Genomic DNA, 10,235 nt, shown 5'->3' with positions numbered 1-10,235 from the left:
TGCAGCAAGCATCTTTTGAGACAGTTCTTGTGTACACAGATAATGAATCTGAATTATAATACATAAAACTCAAAAGACATCTCATTTACTGCTTTCTCATTTACTTTCATTCATAAGACTTCGCTATATATCATGTACAGTAAGCACATAAAAGCTGTTGCCTGACGGTCTCATGAACTAGGCCTATAGAGCAGAATTAGACACTTTACAAAAAATTCAGCAAAAGAAGCTTATTATTAATAATGCAAACCTTACAATTGATCCAGTTTTCTTCAACACATACTGCATGGTCTGATTTCTTTCTTTCCGTTTAAGCAGAAATGTTAAGCTTGGGAAAAGGAATAATGGAAAGTGTGACTGGCTGAGGTACTTTACATGCTCTGATCACAGATTACGACATTAAAATGCTTTTTGAAATAGTGTACTGATGAAACCTCAGGCTAAACAGAAAACACGCATCACTTCCATACTTGCATTCGTTCAGCACAGAGTTTCTCTATTGCACCTATTCAGTTTCTAGAACGTGAAATACAGTTCCAGTTCTTTTTTATACAGAACTCAATTTGTAGACTTAAAACAGATTTAATGGAGTAGTTCAGCCAAAAATTAAAAAAAAAAAAAATTGCTGAAAAATTAACTCACACTCAGGCCATCCAAGATGTGTGTGTTGGCTTCTTTCTCCAGTTCACCAGTGGATCCTCTGCACTGAATGGGTGCCGTCAGAATGAGAGTTCAAACAGCTGATCAAAACATCATAAATTCACGCGATATTGTGAAGCGTGTTTGTAAGAAACAAATCCATTTTTAAGGGCATTTTAACTTTAAACCATTGCAATGACTCTCATTCTGACGGCACCCATTCACTAAAAGAGGATTCATTGGTGAGCGAGTGATGTAATGCTAAATTTCTCCAAATCTGTTCTGATGAAAAAAACAAATTCATCTACATCTTAGACAGCCCGAGGGTGAGTTGATTTTAAAATGATTTTCATTTTTGGCTGAACTATTCCCTTATCAGTACTTTTAATTATATTACTACCACACAAATCCATAAGGACTCATATACAATCAAAAGCACAGCATTGGGACACATTACAAGATATTGATATTGAATTTTGACTCCAACTGCTTTCATTTGTTTACTTACAAATGAAGACACAGAAAGCAGCTTCATTAATCACGATTGTCAATTTGGAACTTAAAGTAATATGCTTTGAGATGAGCTGGCATTTATAAAAACTGTTTGAAAAAAAGAAACACATTTTAATTAAATGCTTAAACTCGTGAGCTGGCCTGCATACTGTATATCCTTTGAATATTTCCAGGTAATATAATTTATTCATATAAAGTATACAGTATTATTTTAGAATATGTATTTTCTGTGAACCTGAGGAAAATATGTTATTCATGAACTACCTGAAAATTGGCCTTTTTTTTAATTAAAATGTTTTACTGTTATGTTTTGTTTTTCAGCTATGTTAATGGTCCATAATTAACACTGATGAATGAATAGAACTTGTTAATAATCAATGGCTGATACATATATAAGTAATGTTTGAGTTTAGTTGTAATGATAAAAGTCTGTCACATTCTGACGTGATGGGAGTGGCTCAAGTCAAAAATATATATACAACAACTGTTTGAAAGTTTGGGGTCAGTAAGATTTTATTATTTTTTTTAAATAATACTTTTATTTAGCAAGGATGCATTAAATGTAGCAAAAAATGAAAGATTTCAATTGTAAATAATTACTGTGCTTTTGAACTTTCTATTCACTGATGGATTGTTATTTATTTGTGTTATTTTTATGTTTATATTAGCTGTTTGTTTTAATTACTTTTTTCAACACTGGTAATTATTAGATTTGTTTGTTTTGTATTAATTCTTGGATAGTGTGCACATAAATAGAGCTATGATTTAGCTTGTGCTAATTGTGAGTCTATTATATGTTAAACTACCACCGGGCATCATAAGTAATAGGTTTGAAATGTCTCAACTGAATGCCATGGGCTGAAAGAAGCTGGCAGTAGAAGCGAAGTTTTCTTTGTGTGGTTTCCCGAAGTTGCCCAGTTCTGAGACTGACGGTTCCTCCTGTCATATTCACAGATTTGTTTGTTTGTTCGAGGCCCTGCTGGGTCATTGACATGGAAGCTACAAAGGGCCTTTGAACTGGTTCCCAGAGAGATGTTGGCGGATGGAGGGTTTGGATCCTGCTGCATCACCGAGCTTACGCCACACCACCTGAACACACAAAGCAAACACACAGTTCAGTGACAGTTCTTTTGACTATATGAAGTCTGGTAAAATGAAAAATGTCCTCAAACTATTCCTTCAGTGCTATCACGCAGCATGTTCTGGAATGAAGATGTGGTCATATAATGTGTGATGGTATGGATTTTTGATATCGTGTGTAATGAATGATAATGATGATTTGATGTTTGTATTCAGGAGACAAGCTTCCTAACAGAACGTGTAAGCTATAATGTCATAATATAAATAATGTGTGTATGTTTTTCTCATTCTACATATTTTTTTAATTGTAAAAGATTAGTAATAACACAGTAAACCAGCTAAAATCTTTATGGAAAAAAAAGAGAAGAAAAAATAAATGTTTAAATTAAATGTAAATGACTGATTTAATTGATTGTAACACTTTTTATGCATTTACTATTTCTATGTATTTATTACAAATTAAATATATATATATATAATATATATATATATATATATATATATATATATATGTATATATATATATATATATATATATATGGCACCTAATAAACCAACACAAATATATGAATAAAAAAAAAACAAACAAACAAAAAAATACTTAAAACTTTAGGGGGAAAAAATTACAATCTGAATACATAAAAACTAATTTAGATGAAGAAAAAAAAAAAAATTAAAAGACTTCTTAGCGAGAAGTGCTAAATATATTCCTATACTTTTATTAGAAGAGAAGTAAAGGCCCAAAAAATAAAATTCTGGAAGAATTTTTTGAGAATTTTACATTCTTAGGGAATAGTTATATAAGTCAATATATATTATTATATTTTTTAAAAATCTATTTGCATATAATAAAGTGAAGAATTCCCAAGTTAAGCAATGACTCACACAGAATGAGCTTCTAAAATGGGGGCTGGTTGGTGGGGTGGGACTAGGGACTAATTACGATCAGAAAAGAAAGAAGCCCTTGTGTTATGTGAGATTTTGCTATCTGAGGTTCTCCGTGCAGGAACAGAGCACAGGTCCCAGATTCCAGGGGCTCTTCAGGGAGTTGATAAACCTGCATTGTTTCAGTGTTCAAGCTATTTTAATTGCATGAAAACTCTGCAACAAACACCCCAAGGACTTTTGCCAAGGCCTCTCATTAAAGTGGTCTGAAAGTGGGTCTCTGTTGTGTGCAACACTGAAACAGTGTCCTCAATCAAAGCGATGTAATCATACAAAGCGACAGGACAACAAACACATGGGAAAGGGAGCACAAACTTACAGCCCCTTTCTGTTAACAGGGTTTTATTAATGGACAGGAGGCAAGTAAGCTGGGGTTCAGGGTAGGGGGAGGCAGATGGGAGATGTTTCTAAGTACTCACATTACACCATCTCTCTGACAATGGCTTTTCTCTTTCTCACTGAGATCCTCCTCGTAGTCCTCCAGGATCTCCTGTCTAGGTTCTCATGGACTTCTAATACCTACAAAGCAAATGAACAGAGGTGCTCGATAAATAAAGCAACACTATTACTATGGCTCAAACATTACTGACTTGAACAAACCACCAATCCTAATTATTTACACGTACTGTGCAACTCTTAAGGCACTGTTTGTGCAACAAAATGAATAATATCTTAAATCAAAACGGACTTTGGCTTTACTCGGCAGTGTTAAAACCAACAGCGCATATGCTTACTTCCCCCGAAAGCCACCAAAATAAAAGCTTGGTAATTTAAGGTTTGAAATGTAGAAAATTCATATAAAAAATGATTAAAATTATTTTTTTTTTAAATATTATCATTGTATTTTTAAGTGTATTATAAAATAATTGTATTTTAATTTAATAAAATTTAATGTAAATTTAAAATATAATAGTATTATCACTTAATTTAGTTTATTTAATAATTTCTTAAATAGTTATATTTAATTTGTATTAATAGTTATATTGATATTTATACATTTATATTAATAGTAAAACAAACTGTATAAATAAAAACAATTAAAATATAATAAAAGTTATAATTTATATTTTCCGACATATAATGTATATGTTTAAGTATTAAAATTTCTTAAACTGAAATAAAATTGAAGTAAATATATATAAAACTAATAAAATAGCAAAATTACTAATACAAATTCAAATGAAAAGTTAAAAAGCTCATTCAAAATATTTTTTCCAAAATGTTCTGTTGTCTTTCAAACATCAGAGATCCAACAAATCACAGAAAATCCTCTAGGTGGCAGTATTACTATAACAAGTAACAGGAACACTCACACTGAAAACTGATGGTTTTAATTCTAAAACCTCTGCTGAGTGAGAAGTGAGAAACCATGAGAAGTTTTTACCATGAAACTTGATCTAATTTCTGTAAAATAACCCCCCCCCCACACTTTTTACTGATAGACAATGAGGGATAACAGAGAAAACAAGAAAATATACGTAAGGACAAGTAAGAATGGCTTGATTTTGCAATATGTGCAACAGAAACTTACTTTCATGGCATGGACAACAGCCTCTGGTTTCTGTGCAGCCGGCAGGTATCCTGTGATGGGGGGCGGCAGATCATCTTCTGGCATCTGCGCAGACCCCTGTAGACAGATGGACACACATTCATCACGATCAAAAATCACTCATATTGCTCTCTCAGATTACCAGAAGTGATTCGAGCACTGCAAAAGCCCACGCTGTTTCACTGAGTCAACTAAGGCTCGAAATGGGTTAAAGCATCTCATTATAACTCATCTCTGCTTGGACCCCCTTCATGGGTACACATCAACAAAGAACTCTTTCAGTGCACGGGGTCTGGTGAGCCCCTGTTTAGACACAGCCCTTTGAGTCCCATTCTAGCGTTAAATCCACAACAATTGAACTGGCATTTCAGCACTGGGGTCGGGAGAGGACCCCTGGATGGAAACTGCAGCTCACTTTTGGCCTGGGAGAACAGGACTGTGATGTTCACTTGCAGCTGCCAGCAGGTTTATTATGGGCTAGAGCTGTGGGGAGTTTACCCTGGACTGACCCGAGTACATCCCGAACCAGTGGTCGCTGTCATGCAGAACCAATGGTCGCTGTCATGCTGTCATTCATTTGCCAGTAAAAACCAAGCAGTGCTCAAATATGGATTTTTTTCTATACTAAATATTATTCAATGCAACTCACAATATATTCTTACACATAGGCACAGTTACATTCTATTTACATTCCAATATGCTGAAATGGGCTCAGAATGCTATAGAACAGCCTTGCGTGCTTTTATTCTGTTGACCTAAAACACTATTTCAACAGATTATCGATTACTCAAAATAATCCATTAAGAAGCAAGTGGCATCTCCAGGCATTAACATGAAATAAGTGATCATCGCATTTGTTTGGAGCCCAGTTTTGAAGCCTTTCCATGAGGAACATCTGTGTGATTGGCTAGCGTGCCTAGTGCTGTCACAAACAAAGCAGAAGACTATAGATGCAGCCAAAGTTCATCATATTTCTATAGGCCTATCAAATCCAAGTCCAATAATACTAGATGTTCTGAAGAGCCTTACTAAAGCCTCTATAAACTCCCACTGCTTATCTATCATCTGTTTAATCTGCAAAATGCATTGATCATAAACACCAAATCACAGACTATATCCTGGATTAAACAAATCCACATGAATACTGCTATGCATACAACCTTACTCTGATGTATGCAGCACATTTCAATAAAGAAGACAGGAAAATGTAGATGTTATAGCTATACAAGTTATATTGCCAATTAAAATTATTTATATTGATTTAATGTGATGTGTGAAGAATTTTTTAATGTTACATAATGTAAAGATTGCTATATAAAATAACATTTTCAACATTGATAATAATAAGAAATGTTTCTTGAGCACCAAATCAATAAAATTATGATGAAATGATCATGTGAAAATGAAAAATGATGGCTCTTGAAAATTCAGCTTTACCATCAAAGGAAAAAAATATATTTTAAAATATATTCAAATAGAAGGTAGAATTAGTGTTTTTACTGAACTTTTGATCAAATACTGACCCCAAACTTTTAAATGGTATTGTGTATATATACATTTACATTTAGCAGACGCTTTTATTTCCACACTACATTTTAATAGTGTTATGTAACTCTAAAACAGCACCAATCTGCGCTGATTACCTCTCCCCAGGTAACTGCTAACAACAGCAACTGATCTGTTTGCTTCTACGAACCTGATTATTGTTTCAGCAGCTCGCCGCTGCATTATTTAGTGCCATCTCCCCCCGTGATTAAAGCGAAAGTTTAAAGCCATGATAATGAAGCCATGAGCTCGCAGACAGGGCTGCAGCAGCCTCTGAGGACCACTCTCTAATTGATTTCTCCTTCCTGTGGAAGCTGTCCCTCATATTAAAGTGGAGCAGCTGTGCTGTTTTGGCCTGTCAGAGCTGATGATGAGTGCACTGATTAGCTAAAGCACCAGGTTCGCAGATGACCTTTTTTGAGGACATGAGTGGATGGGAATGATGATGAGGATGATGATGATGATAATGATATCTCAGGAGAAGAGAGGAATAATAAAAGAACTTTTAAGGACAGAACATATTCAACAGCATTCAGTTTCATCCCTTACAGCATTGTGGGCTTTGTCATTGGAAATGTTAAACTTTAGGGTTGGCTGAATTGCTCCTATAAGGTCATTTTTAGGTTAGAAAGGATATCTAAAACAATGAACGAATCAGCACCGAGACAGTCTCCAGCAGAGATCAGAGCACAAGAAACCTCCTGTAATCCACAGGAAATGACCTACGAGTACAGCATCTTTTTTTTTCTGTTCTGCATTATGCATATTAAAATAATAAAATAGTTCTCATCCAAATACAAAATACACTATCTTTCAAAAGTTTGGGGTCAGTAAGACATTATTTAAAGAAATCAATACTTTTATTCAGCAAAGATGTATTAAATTGATCAAAAACAGTAAAGACTTTTAGATTGTTGCAAAAGATTTCTATTTCAAATTAATAATTTTTATATGCTTCTGAGCTTTCTATTCATAAAAGAATCATGAAAAAAATGCATCAACACAAAAATATTAAGCAGCACAAACTGTTGATGATATTAATAAAAAATAAAACCACAAAAAAAGCTGACATTAAAGACTATGGACCTGAAAAATTAAAATAACTGAGTTATTTGACAGACAAATCAGCTCATAATAAACAATTGATTCTGATAACATTCATTTTTTATTGTGTTTCTGTTCTCTTATTTCAATATCGCAACTGACTGTAATGCAACAGTTGTTTTATTTAGTTCATTTGCAAACAGTGTGGTTTATTTCTAAATTAAATCAGGATAGACTATTATACTAAACTGTATTGCATGAAGAATGCACACAACAAACTGGTAAATACTTGTTCTACATATAGGTGGTCCACAATTTTTATGTTGAATTTGTCTACTACCTGAAAAAGTTTAAGAAAGTTTAACTCATATTCTTTCATATACATTTCTCTGTCATTCAGGCTGATGTTTTAAGCTCCGTGGCATGGGTCAATTCTCATCTGCATCAACAAAGAGCAATGCAGAATCCTTAAACTAGCTGGAATTGCAACAGCTAATTGTTGTCAAATCTCCAAATCGGCTCAACATGACAAATCTTTTTAAGCTGAACTGTGGTTTAGTTTTTGGCTCTGATGCAAAATAATGAGGTCATGTCAGATTTAATCAGCGGGATACGTACATTCTGTAAGGTGTCCTGAAACTGGGATAGCGAGGAGAGCTGGGACTCTGAGTGATACGGGGACAGCCCTTTCCGAAGTGTCTTCAGATCTCCCATGTTCCCCTGCTGTGGAGAGAAGCAGAAATGTGTCAAACACAGATTATTTGACATAATTAGAAGGATTAACAGACGAATCATACCCAAAAATGTTCCAGTTCCCTAGATGAATCAAAGTGGAAACAAAAAAAAGATCAAATGTACAGTACTGTACACTATTGTTTGAATGTTTGGGATCAGTTTTTTTTTTTTTATAAATACTTATTAAAATCAAAAGTGACTTCTTTCAAAAACTGAAAAATCATACAAATCCCAAACTTTTGTACAGTATATTTTTTTTGTCATTTTACAGTTGTATTTATATATTTATATGGGGATTTGATATATCGTTCTGTATTAAGTTATATATTATTTTTAGTTGTTATGTGTCATTTTAACAGATGCCAAAGATAGTCTTGCTAAAGGGAATAAAAGCAAGAAAAAGTATTTATGTTATGTGGATGATTGTTGCAGGAAATGTCATTAAATACCAGATTATGTGTTTTTCTAAAATGTCATAAGCCTATTAGAATTTGAACTAAAATATAAACTCCATGAATGAGTTTGAGACGTGGAAAAAGTGTAGAACTCCATCTGTGACACTAGAAAGATCCGAGACTGGGTGTGTGATTACAAGATAGTAAAGTATCAAACCCTTTAACCCTCTAGTCTCTCTGAACACTAGTTGGTTGCGGATTAACTTCTAGTGGTTAACCAATATGGGTCAGCATACCATAACATATCATACCGATTCAATAATTCTAATGGGAGATTTCAATTGCTGATGCTGATAACGTCATCTAACATCAGATAATTATTATAAGCCTCTGAGTTGTTAATATGACTTAATTTGTAATAATGAGTGGTCATATACTGCCAACACAGAAACTGTCCAGACAGATTTACTTCCACTTGCTTTACTCCAGATTTCTGGCATGGGCCAGACAGTCGCTGAGGGATCCAGAGAGCACTAACACAGCCAGTTTATAAATACAGCTGCTGCCTGACCTCATCTTATCATCTCCTCTGGTCTTCAATGTTGATCAAGACAACATTTAAACACTTAAAACTGACAGTACTGCAAATTTTATTGTTTTAATCTGAAGAACATAAATCGAGCTCATCTATATGCTTTTACAAAATGCACTCAATATGACTTAAAAATAAAGATCTAGCAATCCAAGCACAAAGAAACCGCAAGAACACCTTCCCGTCGTCTATCATTATGGGTATAAACCTGAAAAAAAAAACAGCATTTGTTATGGAGCAGAATGTGCTGTCCTCAACATATCTGACTTCAGAATGATAACAAAACCCTTGCAAAAATGTTTGCGAATGAAAAATAGATAGCGGATGGTACGTGATATTTCCTGAGTGGTGATCTGAGAAGAGGGTAAAAGGTAAAAGAAAGCAAAGCAGAAAGCTCTGGAACTGAGAGGTAATGTCAGTCACGCTTCATAAATAATGACCTAAGAAATTTAGCCAGAAGGCACCTGTTTAAAAACCCTTATCTCTGCATATTTGAGTGTCACAGCCATGAAATACCTTCTGAACAAGAGAAACCTTGTAAAAGATCATGGCCTTTCCTACTTTTCATACCTTTCTAAAACAGACAACAAATGAAAATCTCTCTACACAATAAAGAATGAATGAATTTCCTCCATAGTAAAAGCATCTGTGTGTGATTATCCCCATTTTGGTTTTCTTGTCCCTTAAGTTGATGGCTGCTGTGTGCAAACAGCGCACAAAGGGATTACTGGAGCTTAATCGAGGTTATGAACTTTTTCAGGGAAAAAGGGTTGTTTTAAAACTTTTCTCCAATGTTTACGTGTATATGTTCCATAATTGCCCATGTGTACTAATATGAGCTCTGCCAAGAAAACAGTGCCATGCAACACCTGATTGTACTGAAGGGTCTTATATGATGAGAAATATAATTTTATGAAATAAAACATATATATATATGAGATAGGAATTTTGGGTTTTCATGAGCTGTATGCCAAAATCATCAGTATTAAAACAATAAAAGACCTGAAATATTTCAGTTGGTGTGCAATGAATCTAAAATATATGAAAGTTTAATTTTTATCATTAAATTATGGAAAATAATTAACTTTTTCACAATATGCTAATTTTTTGAGAAGGACCTGTATATATATATGTGTGTGTGTTTGTGTGTGTGTGTGGATCCAAGGATGCAACACACACACACACACACACACACACA

At 34.0% G+C, this 10,235-nt stretch overlaps 1 protein-coding gene and 1 pseudogene across 3 annotated transcripts in view; both read right to left on the bottom strand.

Moving 5' to 3' along the window:
• The window catches only part of LOC109108078 (B-cell lymphoma/leukemia 11B-like), a 392,484-nt gene that overhangs the window by 91,481 nt on the left and 290,768 nt on the right, over positions 1-10,235 (bottom strand). The gene's annotated exons all lie outside the window — the stretch shown is intronic.
• The window catches only part of LOC109108978, a 34,273-nt pseudogene continuing 26,178 nt past the window's right edge, over positions 2,141-10,235 (bottom strand).

The sequence above is a fragment of the Cyprinus carpio genome, chromosome B17 (assembly GCF_018340385.1).
Source record: "Cyprinus carpio isolate SPL01 chromosome B17, ASM1834038v1, whole genome shotgun sequence".
NCBI lineage: Eukaryota > Metazoa > Chordata > Actinopteri > Cypriniformes > Cyprinidae > Cyprinus > Cyprinus carpio.
Note: the sequence above shows the minus strand (reverse complement) of the source record. Positions and strands in the feature narration are given on the sequence as shown.